We start from the raw sequence: 13,865 nt of genomic DNA, 5'->3' as shown, positions 1-13,865 counted from the left end.
CAGCACACAGGTGCGCAGATACAGGCGCGCCTCACAGCACGCAGGTGCGCAGATGCACGAGCGCCTCACTGCACGCAGGTGCGCAGATACACGAGCGCCTCACAGCACGCAGGTGCGCAGATACAGGCGCGCCTCACAGCACGCAGGTGCGCAGATACACGAGCGCCTCACAGCACGCAGGTGCGCAGATGCACGAGCGCCTCACAGCACGCAGGTGCGCAGATACACGAGCGCCTCACTGCACGCAGGTGCGCAGATACAGGCGCGCCTCACAGCACGCAGGTGCGCAGATACAGGTGCGCCTCACAGCTCGCAGGTGCGCAGATACACGAGCGCCTCACAGCAAGCAGGTGCGCAGATACAGGCACGCCTCACAGCACGCAGATGCGCAGATGCACGAGCGCCTCACCGCACGCAGGTGCGCAGATGCACGAGCGCCTCACAGCACGCAGGTGCGCAGATGCACGAGCGCCTCACAGCACGCAGGTGCGCAGATGCACGAGCGCCTCACAGCACGCAGGTGCGCAGATGCACGAGCGCCTCACAGCACGCAGGTGCGCAGATGCACGAGCGCCTCACAGCACGCAGGTGCGCAGATGCACGAGCGCCTCACAGCTCGCAGGTGCGCAGATACAGGCGCGCCTCACAGCACGCAGGTGCGCAGATACACGAGCGCCTCACCGCACGCAGGTGCGCAGATACACGAGCGCCTCACCGCACGCAGGTGCGCAGATACACGAGCGCCTCACAGCACGCAGGTGCGCAGATACACGAGCGCCTCACAGCACGCAGGTGCGCAGATACAGGCGCGCCTCACCGCACGCAGGTGCGCAGATACAGGCGCGCCTCACAGCACGCAGGTGCGCAGATACACGAGCGCCTCACAGCACGCAGGTGCGCAGATACAGGCGCGCCTCACAGCACGCAGGTGCGCAGATACACGAGCGCCTCACAGCACGCAGGTGCGCAGATACACGAGCGCCTCACAGCACGCAGGTGCGCAGATACACGAGCGCCTCACCGCACGCAGGTGCGCAGATACAGGCGCGCCTCACAGCTCGCAGGTGCGCAGATACACGAGCGCCTCACCGCACGCAGGTGCGCAGATACACGAGCGCCTCACAGCACGCAGGTGCGCAGATACACGAGCGCCTCACAGCACGCAGGTGCGCAGATACACGAGCGCCTCACAGCACGCAGGTGCGCAGATACAGGCGCGCCTCACAGCACGCAGGTGCGCAGATGCACGAGCGCCTCACAGCACGCAGGTGCGCAGATACACGAGCGCCTCACAGCACGCAGGTGCGCAGATACAGGCACGCCTCACAGCACGCAGATGCGCAGATGCACGAGCGCCTCACCGCACGCAGGTGCGCAGATGCACGAGCGCCTCACAGCACGCAGGTGCAGAGATACACGAGCGCCTCACAGCACGCAGGTGCGCAGATGCACGAGCGCCTCACAGCACGCAGGTGCGCAGATGCACGAGCGCCTCACAGCACGCAGGTGCGCAGATACACGAGCGCCTCACAGCACGCAGGTGCGCAGATACAGGTGCGCCTCACAGCTCGCAGGTGCGCAGATACAGGCGCGCCTCACAGCACGCAGGTGCGCAGATACACGAGCGCCTCACCGCACGCAGGTGCGCAGATACACGAGCGCCTCACCGCACGCAGGTGCGCAGATACACGAGCGCCTCACAGCACGCAGGTGCGCAGATACACGAGCGCCTCACAGCACGCAGGTGCGCAGATACAGGCGCGCCTCACCGCACGCAGGTGCGCAGATACAGGCGCGCCTCACCGCACGCAGGTGCGCAGATACACGAGCGCCTCACAGCACGCAGGTGCGCAGATACAGGCGCGCCTCACAGCACGCAGGTGCGCAGATACACGAGCGCCTCACAGCACGCAGGTGCGCAGATACAGGCGCGCCTCACAGCACGCAGGTGCGCAGATACACGAGCGCCTCACCGCACGCAGGTGCGCAGATACAGGCGCGCCTCACAGCTCGCAGGTGCGCAGATACACGAGCGCCTCACAGCACGCAGGTGCGCAGATACACGAGCGCCTCACCGCACGCAGGTGCGCAGATACACGAGCGCCTCACAGCTCGCAGGTGCGCAGATACAGGTGCGCCTCACAGCACGCAGGTGCGCAGATACAGGTGCGGCCTCACAGCACGAAGGTGCGCAGATACACGAGCGCCTCACAGCTCGCAGGTGCGCAGATACACGAGCGCCTCACAGCACGCAGGTGCGCAGATACACGAGCGCCTCACAGCACGCAGGTGCGCAGATGCACGAGCGCCTCACCGCACGCAGGTGCGCAGATGCACGAGCGCCTCACCGCACGCAGGTGCGCAGATACACGAGCGCCTCAAAGCACGCAGGTGCGCAGATACAGGTGCGCCTCACCGCACGCAGGTGCGCAGATGCACGAGCGCCTCACCGCACGCAGGTGCGCAGATACACGAGCGCCTCACAGCACGCAGGTGCGCAGATACAGGTGCGCCTCACCGCACGCAGGTGCGCAGATGCACGAGCGCCTCACCGCACGCAGGTGCGCAGATACACGAGCGCCTCACAGCACGCAGGTGCGCAGGTACACGAGCGCCTCACAGCACGCAGGTGCGCAGATACACGAGCGCCTCACAGCACGCAGGTGCGCAGATACAGGTGCGCCTCACAGCACGCAGGTGCGCAGATGCACGAGCGCCTCACCGCACGCAGGTGCGCAGATACAGGCGCGCCTCACAGCTCGCAGGTGCGCAGATGCACGAGCGCCTCACAGCACGCAGGTGCGCAGATACACGAGCGCCTCACAGCACGCAGGTGCGCAGATACAGGTGCGCCTCACCGCACGCAGGTGCGCAGATGCACGAGCGCCTCACCGCACGCAGGTGCGCAGATACACGAGCGCCTCACAGCACGCAGGTGCGCAGGTACACGAGCGCCTCACAGCACGCAGGTGCGCAGATACACGAGCGCCTCACAGCACGCAGGTGCGCAGATACAGGTGCGCCTCACCGCACGCAGGTGCGCAGATGCACGAGCGCCTCACCGCACGCAGGTGCGCAGATACACGAGCGCCTCACAGCTCGCAGGTGCGCAGATACACGAGCGCCTCACCGCACGCAGGTGCGCAGATACACGAGCGCCTCACAGCACGCAGGTGCGCAGATACAGGTGCGCCTCACCGCACGCAGGTGCGCAGATGCACGAGCGCCTCACCGCACGCAGGTGCGCAGATACACGAGCGCCTCACAGCACGCAGGTGCGCAGATACACGAGCGCCTCACCGCACGCAGGTGCGCAGATACACGAGCGCCTCACAGCACGCAGGTGCGCAGATACAGGCGCGCCTCACCGCACGCAGGTGCGCAGATACAGGCGCGCCTCACAGCACGCAGGTGCGCAGATACACGAGCGCCTCACAGCACGCAGGTGCGCAGATACAGGTGAGCCTCACAGCACGCAGGTGCGCAGATGCACGAGCGCCTCACCGCACGCAGGTGCGCAGATACACGAGCGCCTCACAGCACGCAGATGCGCAGATACAGGCGCGCCTCACAGCACGCAGGTGCGCAGATACACGAGCGCCTCACAGCACGCAGGTGCGCAGATACAGGTGCGCCTCACAGCACGCAGGTGCGCAGATGCACGAGCGCCTCACCGCACGCAGGTGCGCAGATACACGAGCGCCTCACAGCACGCAGGTGCGCAGATACACGAGCGCCTCACAGCACGCAGGTGCGCAGATACACGAGCGCCTCACAGCACGCAGGTGCGCAGATGCACGAGCGCCTCACAGCACGCAGGTGCGCAGATACAGGTGCGCCTCACAGCTCGCAGGTGCGCAGATGCACGAGCGCCTCACAGCACGCAGGTGCGCAGATACACGAGCGCCTCACCGCACGCAGGTGCGCAGATGCACGAGCGCCTCACCGCACGCAGGTGCGCAGATGCACGAGCGCCTCACCGCCCGCAGGTGCGCAGATACACGAGCGCCTCACAGCACGCAGGTGCGCAGATACACGAGCGCCTCACAGCACGCAGGTGCGCAGATACACGAGCGCCTCACAGCACGCAGGTGCGCAGATACAGGCGCGCCTCACCGCACGCAGGTGCGCAGATACAGGCGCGCCTCACAGCACGCAGGTGCGCAGATACACGAGCGCCTCACAGCACGCAGGTGCGCAGATACAGGCGCGCCTCACAGCACGCAGGTGCGCAGATACACGAGCGCCTCACAGCACGCAGGTGCGCAGATACACGAGCGCCTCACAGCACGCAGGTGCGCAGATACACGAGCGCCTCACCGCACGCAGGTGCGCAGATACAGGCGCGCCTCACAGCTCGCAGGTGCGCAGATACACGAGCGCCTCACCGCACGCAGGTGCGCAGATACACGAGCGCCTCACAGCACGCAGGTGCGCAGATACACGAGCGCCTCACAGCACGCAGGTGCGCAGATACACGAGCGCCTCACAGCACGCAGGTGCGCAGATACAGGCGCGCCTCACAGCACGCAGGTGCGCAGATGCACGAGCGCCTCACAGCACGCAGGTGCGCAGATACACGAGCGCCTCACAGCACGCAGGTGCGCAGATACAGGCACGCCTCACAGCACGCAGATGCGCAGATGCACGAGCGCCTCACCGCACGCAGGTGCGCAGATGCACGAGCGCCTCACAGCACGCAGGTGCAGAGATACACGAGCGCCTCACAGCACGCAGGTGCGCAGATGCACGAGCGCCTCACAGCACGCAGGTGCGCAGATGCACGAGCGCCTCACAGCACGCAGGTGCGCAGATACACGAGCGCCTCACAGCACGCAGGTGCGCAGATACAGGTGCGCCTCACAGCTCGCAGGTGCGCAGATACAGGCGCGCCTCACAGCATGCAGGTGCGCAGATACACGAGCGCCTCACCGCACGCAGGTGCGCAGATACACGAGCGCCTCACCGCACGCAGGTGCGCAGATACACGAGCGCCTCACAGCACGCAGGTGCGCAGATACACGAGCGCCTCACAGCACGCAGGTGCGCAGATACAGGCGCGCCTCACCGCACGCAGGTGCGCAGATACAGGCGCGCCTCACCGCACGCAGGTGCGCAGATACACGAGCGCCTCACAGCACGCAGGTGCGCAGATACAGGCGCGCCTCACAGCACGCAGGTGCGCAGATACACGAGCGCCTCACAGCACGCAGGTGCGCAGATACAGGCGCGCCTCACAGCACGCAGGTGCGCAGATACACGAGCGCCTCACCGCACGCAGGTGCGCAGATACAGGCGCGCCTCACAGCTCGCAGGTGCGCAGATACACGAGCGCCTCACAGCACGCAGGTGCGCAGATACACGAGCGCCTCACCGCACGCAGGTGCGCAGATACACGAGCGCCTCACAGCTCGCAGGTGCGCAGATACAGGTGCGCCTCACAGCACGCAGGTGCGCAGATACAGGTGCGGCCTCACAGCACGAAGGTGCGCAGATACACGAGCGCCTCACAGCTCGCAGGTGCGCAGATACACGAGCGCCTCACAGCACGCAGGTGCGCAGATACACGAGCGCCTCACAGCACGCAGGTGCGCAGATGCACGAGCGCCTCACCGCACGCAGGTGCGCAGATGCACGAGCGCCTCACCGCACGCAGGTGCGCAGATACACGAGCGCCTCAAAGCACGCAGGTGCGCAGATACAGGTGCGCCTCACCGCACGCAGGTGCGCAGATGCACGAGCGCCTCACCGCACGCAGGTGCGCAGATACACGAGCGCCTCACAGCACGCAGGTGCGCAGATACAGGTGCGCCTCACCGCACGCAGGTGCGCAGATGCACGAGCGCCTCACCGCACGCAGGTGCGCAGATACACGAGCGCCTCACAGCACGCAGGTGCGCAGGTACACGAGCGCCTCACAGCACGCAGGTGCGCAGATACACGAGCGCCTCACAGCACGCAGGTGCGCAGATACAGGTGCGCCTCACAGCACGCAGGTGCGCAGATGCACGAGCGCCTCACCGCACGCAGGTGCGCAGATACAGGCGCGCCTCACAGCTCGCAGGTGCGCAGATGCACGAGCGCCTCACAGCACGCAGGTGCGCAGATACACGAGCGCCTCACAGCACGCAGGTGCGCAGATACAGGTGCGCCTCACCGCACGCAGGTGCGCAGATGCACGAGCGCCTCACCGCACGCAGGTGCGCAGATACACGAGCGCCTCACAGCACGCAGGTGCGCAGGTACACGAGCGCCTCACAGCACGCAGGTGCGCAGATACACGAGCGCCTCACAGCACGCAGGTGCGCAGATACAGGTGCGCCTCACCGCACGCAGGTGCGCAGATGCACGAGCGCCTCACCGCACGCAGGTGCGCAGATACACGAGCGCCTCACAGCTCGCAGGTGCGCAGATACACGAGCGCCTCACCGCACGCAGGTGCGCAGATACACGAGCGCCTCACAGCACGCAGGTGCGCAGATACAGGTGCGCCTCACCGCACGCAGGTGCGCAGATGCACGAGCGCCTCACCGCACGCAGGTGCGCAGATACACGAGCGCCTCACAGCACGCAGGTGCGCAGATACACGAGCGCCTCACCGCACGCAGGTGCGCAGATACACGAGCGCCTCACAGCACGCAGGTGCGCAGATACAGGCGCGCCTCACCGCACGCAGGTGCGCAGATACAGGCGCGCCTCACAGCACGCAGGTGCGCAGATACACGAGCGCCTCACAGCACGCAGGTGCGCAGATACAGGTGAGCCTCACAGCACGCAGGTGCGCAGATGCACGAGCGCCTCACCGCACGCAGGTGCGCAGATACACGAGCGCCTCACAGCACGCAGATGCGCAGATACAGGCGCGCCTCACAGCACGCAGGTGCGCAGATACACGAGCGCCTCACAGCACGCAGGTGCGCAGATACAGGTGCGCCTCACAGCACGCAGGTGCGCAGATGCACGAGCGCCTCACCGCACGCAGGTGCGCAGATACACGAGCGCCTCACAGCACGCAGGTGCGCAGATACACGAGCGCCTCACAGCACGCAGGTGCGCAGATACACGAGCGCCTCACAGCACGCAGGTGCGCAGATACAGGTGCGCCTCACAGCACGCAGGTGCGCAGATGCACGAGCGCCTCACCGCACGCAGGTGCGCAGATACACGAGCGCCTCACAGCACGCAGGTGCGCAGATACACGAGCGCCTCACAGCACGCAGGTGCGCAGATACACGAGCGCCTCACAGCACGCAGGTGCGCAGATGCACGAGCGCCTCACAGCACGCAGGTGCGCAGATACAGGTGCGCCTCACAGCTCGCAGGTGCGCAGATGCACGAGCGCCTCACAGCACGCAGGTGCGCAGATACACGAGCGCCTCACCGCACGCAGGTGCGCAGATGCACGAGCGCCTCACCGCACGCAGGTGCGCAGATGCACGAGCGCCTCACCGCCCGCAGGTGCGCAGATGCACGAGCGCCTCACCGCACGCAGGTTCGCAGATGCACGAGCGCCTCACCGCACGCAGGTGCGCAGATGCACGAGCGCCTCACAGCACGCAGGTGCGCAGATGCACGAGCGCCTCACAGCACGCAGGTGCGCAGATACAGGCGCGCCTCACCGCACGCAGGTGCGCAGATACACGAGCGCCTCACCGCACGCAGGTGCGCAGATGCACGAGCGCCTCACAGCACGCAGGTGCGCAGATACAGGCGCGCCTCACAGCACGCAGGTGCGCAGATGCACGAGCGCCTCACAGCACGCAGGTGCGCAGATGCACGAGCGCCTCACAGCACGCAGGTGCGCAGATACACAAGCGCCTCACCGCACGCAGGTGCGCAGATACAGGCGCGCCTCACCGCACGCAGGTGCGCAGATACACGAGCGCCTCACCGCACGCAGGTGCGCAGATGCACGAGCGCCTCACAGCACGCAGGTGCGCAGATACACGAGCGCCTCACAGCACGCAGGTGCGCAGATACAGGCGCGCCTCACAGCACGCAGGTGCGCAGATACACGAGCGCCTCACAGCACGCAGGTGCGCAGATGCACGAGCGCCTCACCGCACGCAGGTGCGCATTACACACACACATCTGCTCTCTCTTAATCCTCACCCACCTAGGCAGTAGTCTGCCTTGTTCCCTCTGTGTGTCCACCCACCAACACCTCTCTCGGCACCTGCTGTAACTGCCCTGACACTGCTGTGAGGGCCCTACCTCCAGCTGCTCCCCATCTCCTCACCTGCTGACACTCATGGGCAGGGCTCTCAGCCTCCAGCATCTATCCTCGGCCTTGCCAGAAGTTCTTAAGGACCCCACTGGGTGCTTCTGAGAATGGGGGTTACAGTTTGGGGCAGTAAAAGCAAGTCTCCTTGGTGTTTCCACACAGGACATCTTGTTAACTGGTACCACAAGTCTGGAACACACCAGAGGAAGTCAGTCACTGTTTCCCTTAACAGAGAGAAGAAAAAAGGAAGGACACATGAAAGTAGTAACAGGTGTCAGGTGTGACTTAGAAGGGAAGTAAAGGCAAGAACATAGGGGAAAAAAGGATATATTTATATATTTTAAAGTCAACCCACATGTGTGGCAGTTTCCAATGGAGGGGATGAGGACACAGAACTCTGGTGGTAGGAATGTTATGGAATTATATCCCTAGCATCTTGTAATTGTGTAATCAATATTAAACCACTAATAAAAATAACTATAAAAATAAAATAAATACATTATAAATATTAAAAAATCATGAAGCTCTTCTAGTAGAGCAAATATTTTTGTTTAAATTTTTAAAAATATTTTTATTTATTTTCTCTTTTGTTGTCCTTGTTTTCGTTGTTGCTGTAGTTATTGTTGTTGTTGATGTCATTGTTGTTGGATAGGACAGAGAGAAATGGAGAGAGGAGGGGAAGACAGAGAGGGGGAGAGAAAGACAGACACCTGCAGACCTGCTTCACCGCCTGTGAAGCGACTCCCCTGCAGGTGGGGAGCCGGGGGCTCGAACCGGGATCCTTATGCCGACCTTGTGCTTGGCGCCACGTGCGCTTACCCCGCTGCGCCCCCGCCCGGCCCCCAGAGTGCACACTTTTACCTTGTGCTAAGACCCAGGATAGAGCCCCAGGTCAGTACATGGTAGCACCTGTCCAGGGAAGCTTCATGAGTGGGGAAGTAGTGCCGAGATGTCTTTCCATTTCTTCTCTACCCTCCCTCCCTAGCTCTCACCCGCTGTCAAGGGGGTGGGGAATACGTCTGGGAATGCTAGAATCAAATCATATGTGCACAAAACCCCAATGATAAATCTTGGTGACGGAAAAAGAATCTCGTAAGTCAAGTGAAAAAGTATTTCAGGAAGACAAGTGAGGGGTCATAGGGATTGTTCACCTTGTGAACAGCTGCTTTACCATATGTGCGGGCCAGTGAGAACCCCTGGAGAACTACAGGGAGCACTATGGACATGAGGAAGCCCATGCTATAGTGCTATAGTGTTTCTATCTGAAAAACTTGGTCCAGTGAGCTGGAAGCATGTGTTTGTGAGGGCGATGTACACAAATACTCAACTGACATTGGTTTTAACAAGAGTTTTAAAAAAATTCATATTGTCTATTTATTGGATAGACTGCCAGAAATCAAGAACAGGTAGACAGAGAGGGAGAGAGACAGAGACACCTGCAGCCCTGCTTCACCACTCACAAAGCTTTCCCCCTGCAAGTGGGTACTGGGGGATTGATCCTGAGTCCTTTGGCATTGTAACACATGCGCTCAACCAGGTTCGCCACCACCTGGCCCCAACAAGATGTTAAGTCAATGTAAATTACATTTACACATTAAAGAACCATAAATTATTTATTAAGAAAAATGCAATTGGAAAAGATTTCTGCAAAGAAAACTACCTAATACCAAAGACAAACTATATTCTGCAAAATTCTAATGTATAAAAGATAACTGATAGTTATCTGGGAGGTGGCGCAGTGATAAAGCTTTGGACTCTCAAGCATGAAGTCCTGAGTTCGATCCCGGCAGCACATGTGCCAGAGTGATGTCTGGTTCGTTCTTTCTCCTCCTATCTTTCTCATAAATAAAATCTTAAAAAAAAAAAAAAAGATAATTGATCAAGGGGTTACATGAGGGCCAGGTGGTAGCGCAGCAGGTTAAACACATATGGCGCAAAGAGCAGGGACCAGTGTAAGGATCCTGGTTCAAGCCCCTGGCTCCCCACCTGGGGGGGGTCACTTCACAAGCAGTGAAGCAGGTCTGCAGGTGTCTTTCTCTCCCCCTCTGTCTTCCCCTCCTCTCTCCATTTCTATCTTATTCAACAACAACAATGGAAACAATAATAACAGCAACGATGGGCAACAAAAGGAAAAAATAGCCTCCAGGAGCAGTGAATTTGCAGTGCAGGCACCGAGCCCCAGCAATAACCCTGGAGACAAAAAAAAAAAAAAAGTTTAAATTTTGTTTTCATACTTCTTTGAAACATATGGTTTAGCTAAAAAAAAATAAATAAAAGGATTTAGATAGCATAAGAATGTCAGATTTATGACTCAGACTACCTAAATATTCCTTTTGGAAACCTCTAACAGATGAGTAATCTTATTTGTGCTGGATCAGTACCACAATTTGATGCAGTTATAGGTTTTAAATTGAACTGAGTTGCTAGTTGTAGTTCAAATGCAAAGTGGTGATTCAGTTACTTCAATTAAAAACTGCAAGGCTACAGTGTCAGTATGCCTGAGACCTCAAGGTCTCCATTTCAGTCCCAACAGTGCCATAAGCCAGAGCTGAGCAGTGCTCTCATGTCTCTCTTCCTTTCTCTGATTAAATCGAGAAGTTAAATCATTTTTAAAAACTGTAGGCCTTAGGGGCTGGGTGGTGGTGGAGCACCTGGTTGAGCACATATTACAGTGCTCAAGGACCCAGGTTTGAACCCTGTCCCCACCTGCAGGGGAAAGCTTTCCAAGTGGTGAAACAGTGCTGCAGATGTCTCTCTCACTATCACTCCCTTCCCTCTTGATTTCTGGCTATCTCTGTCCATAAATAAATAGATAATGCAAAAAAAAAATTAAAAAGACAAAATGGTAGGCTTGTCAAATAGCTCACCTGCATAGTGCACAGCTGGATCCAGTTTGTCGAGCTCCCACTGCACTAGAGGAAGCTTTAGTACCGTGGTATCTTTTCTCCTTTCTAAAGAGTTCATTAGATGCAGTAAATCCACCATCATTACCCACCAAATAATTTTTTAAAATATTTATTCCCTTTTGGTGCCCTTGTTGAAATAATTTTTTATAGTGGGAATATTGACAAGACTACAGGATAAGAGGGGTACATTTCCACACAATGCCCACCCCCCAGAGCTCCCTATCCAACCCTCTCCCTTGATAGCTTCCTATTCTTTTTTTTTTTTTTCCTCCTCCAGGGTTATTGCTGGGCTCGGTGCCTGCACCATGAATCCACCGCTCCTGGAGGCCATTTTTCCCCCCTTTTGTTGCCCTTGTTGTAGCTTCGTTGTGGCTATTATTATTGCCCTTGTTGACACAATTCGTTGTTGGATAGGACAGAGAGAAATGGAGAGAGGAGGGGAAGACAGAGAAGGGGAGAGAAAGATAGACACCTGCAGACCTGCTTCACCGCCTGTGAAGCGACTCCCCTGCAGGTGGGGAGCCGGGGGCTCGAACCGGGATCCTTACGCCGGTCCCTGCGCTTTGCGCCACATGCGCTTAACCCACTGCGCCACCGCCCAACCCCCTATTCTTTTTTTTTTTTAAGACTTTATTTATTCATAAAGAAGATAGGAGAGAACCAGACATCATTTTGGTACATGTGCTGCCAGGACTTCATGCTTGAGAGTCGAAGGCTTTATCCACTGTACTACCTCCCGTACCACATAGCTTCCCTATTCTTTTTAATTTTTATTTATAAAAAGGAAACACTGACATAAACCATAAGATAAGGGGTACAACTACACACAGTTCCCACCACCAGAACTCCATATCCCATCCCCTCCTCTGATAACTTTCCTATTCTTTTTTTTTTTTTTTTCCCTCCAGGGTTATTGCTGGGCTCGGTGCCTGCACCATGAATCCACAGCTCCTGGAGGCCATTTTTTCTGCCTTTTGTTGCCCTTGTTGTAGCCTCGCCATGGTTATTATTATTACCATTGTTGATGTTGTTCGTTGTTGGATAGGACAGAGAGAAATGGAGAGAGGAGGGGAAGACAGAGAGGGGGAGAGAAAGATAGACACCTGCAGACCTGCTTCACCGCCTACGAAGAGACTCCCCTGCAGGTGGGGAGCCGGGGGCTCCAACCAGGATCCTTACGCCGGTCCTTGCGCTTAACCCACTGCCACCACCCGACCCCCAGCTTTCCTATTCTTTATCCCTCTGGGAGTATGGACCCAGGGTCATTGTGGGATGCAGAAAGTGGAAGGTCTGGCTTCTGTAATTGCTTCCCCCCTGAAGATAGGCGTTGACAAGTTGATCCATACTCCCAGCCTCTCTCTTTCCCTAGTGGGGCAGGGCTCTGGGGAAATAGGCCTCCAGGACACACTGGTGGGGTCATCTGCCCAGGGAAGTCCAGTAGGACTGTTAGTATCTGGAACCTGGTGACTGAAAAGAGTTAACATATATAACATATATAAAGCCAAACAAATTGTTGACTAATCATGAACCTAAAGGCTGGAACAGTTCAGATGAAGAGTTGGTGGGTCTCCATTTTGTAGACAGTAGGCCTATTTTAGTTATATTCCAAAGGACCCATGACTATACTAGTTTTTTTTTTTTTTTTTTTTTCTGAGCCTGACACCCAATATGCAGGTGGATCCAAGTTATTGTCTGGGGAGATGATGTCATGGCTGAAAAAAAAAAAGGACCAGAAAGCTGGATCAGGGAAGAGAGTAACTCCTAAATATGGGAAAGGGGTATAAATATTGTTAACTGTAAACCCCATCAATTTGATTTGATCTGGGGCCCATATTCAGCTTATGAGCTTATGTGACCTCTGCATCCCTGTAGATATGAGCTCACATTCTGTGGTCATGAGTAGGAAAGTTACAAGCTGCCCCAATTTTTTAAATTATTTTTTTATTGGGGAATTAATGTTTTACATTCAACAGTAAGTACAATAGTTTGTACATGCATAACATTCCCCAGTTTCCCATATAAGGCTGCCCCAATTTTAGGACCGATCTTTCTCAGGTGTAGCATAGAGTATGTTGTCCAGCTTCCCTTTGGAGGATGGAACATTCTCTGCCGTTGTTGATCCAGTTGGGGGTAAGGTCCTATGGGGGCCCACAAAGGGGTCTATTATGTTGTTCCTGATAGAAATGACTGGTAACGATGGAGAGAGGGATATTCGAGGTTTAGGCCCATCTTGTCTGTTTGGGAATCTCAGGACTCCCCAATTAGGGCCCCAGCTGATGGGGTGGCCTGATAGTGACTAAAGAGTCATTGTTAAAGTATGCCAGCCTCTTGCCCTTATGCAGCTTTTGCAGTCCTTACTTTGATAAGGACTTTAGTTTTGGAATGACTGAGGGAAGTATAATAGGAAGTAGGTGAGGAGGGTATCTAAGACACTATTTCATTAGGAACTTTATCGTGTCTTTTTATGTCTTTCTACTTGCTTGCTGCATATACCGACTTATTGCAGACTATTGTAGCTTCCCTATTCTTTTCCCCCCTTTTGTTGTCCTTGTTTTGTCGTAATTATTATTGTTGCTATTGATGTTGTTGTTGGATAGGAGAGAAATGGAGAGAGGAGGGGAAGACAGAAAGGAGGAAAGATAGACACCTGCAGACCTGCTTCACCGCCTGTGAAGCGAACCCCCTGCAGGTGGGGAGCCGGGGGCTCGAACCAGGAACCTTAGGCCGGACCTTGC

The sequence above is a fragment of the Erinaceus europaeus genome, chromosome 19 (assembly GCF_950295315.1).
Source record: "Erinaceus europaeus chromosome 19, mEriEur2.1, whole genome shotgun sequence".
Taxonomy (NCBI): domain Eukaryota; kingdom Metazoa; phylum Chordata; class Mammalia; order Eulipotyphla; family Erinaceidae; genus Erinaceus; species Erinaceus europaeus.
Note: the sequence above shows the minus strand (reverse complement) of the source record.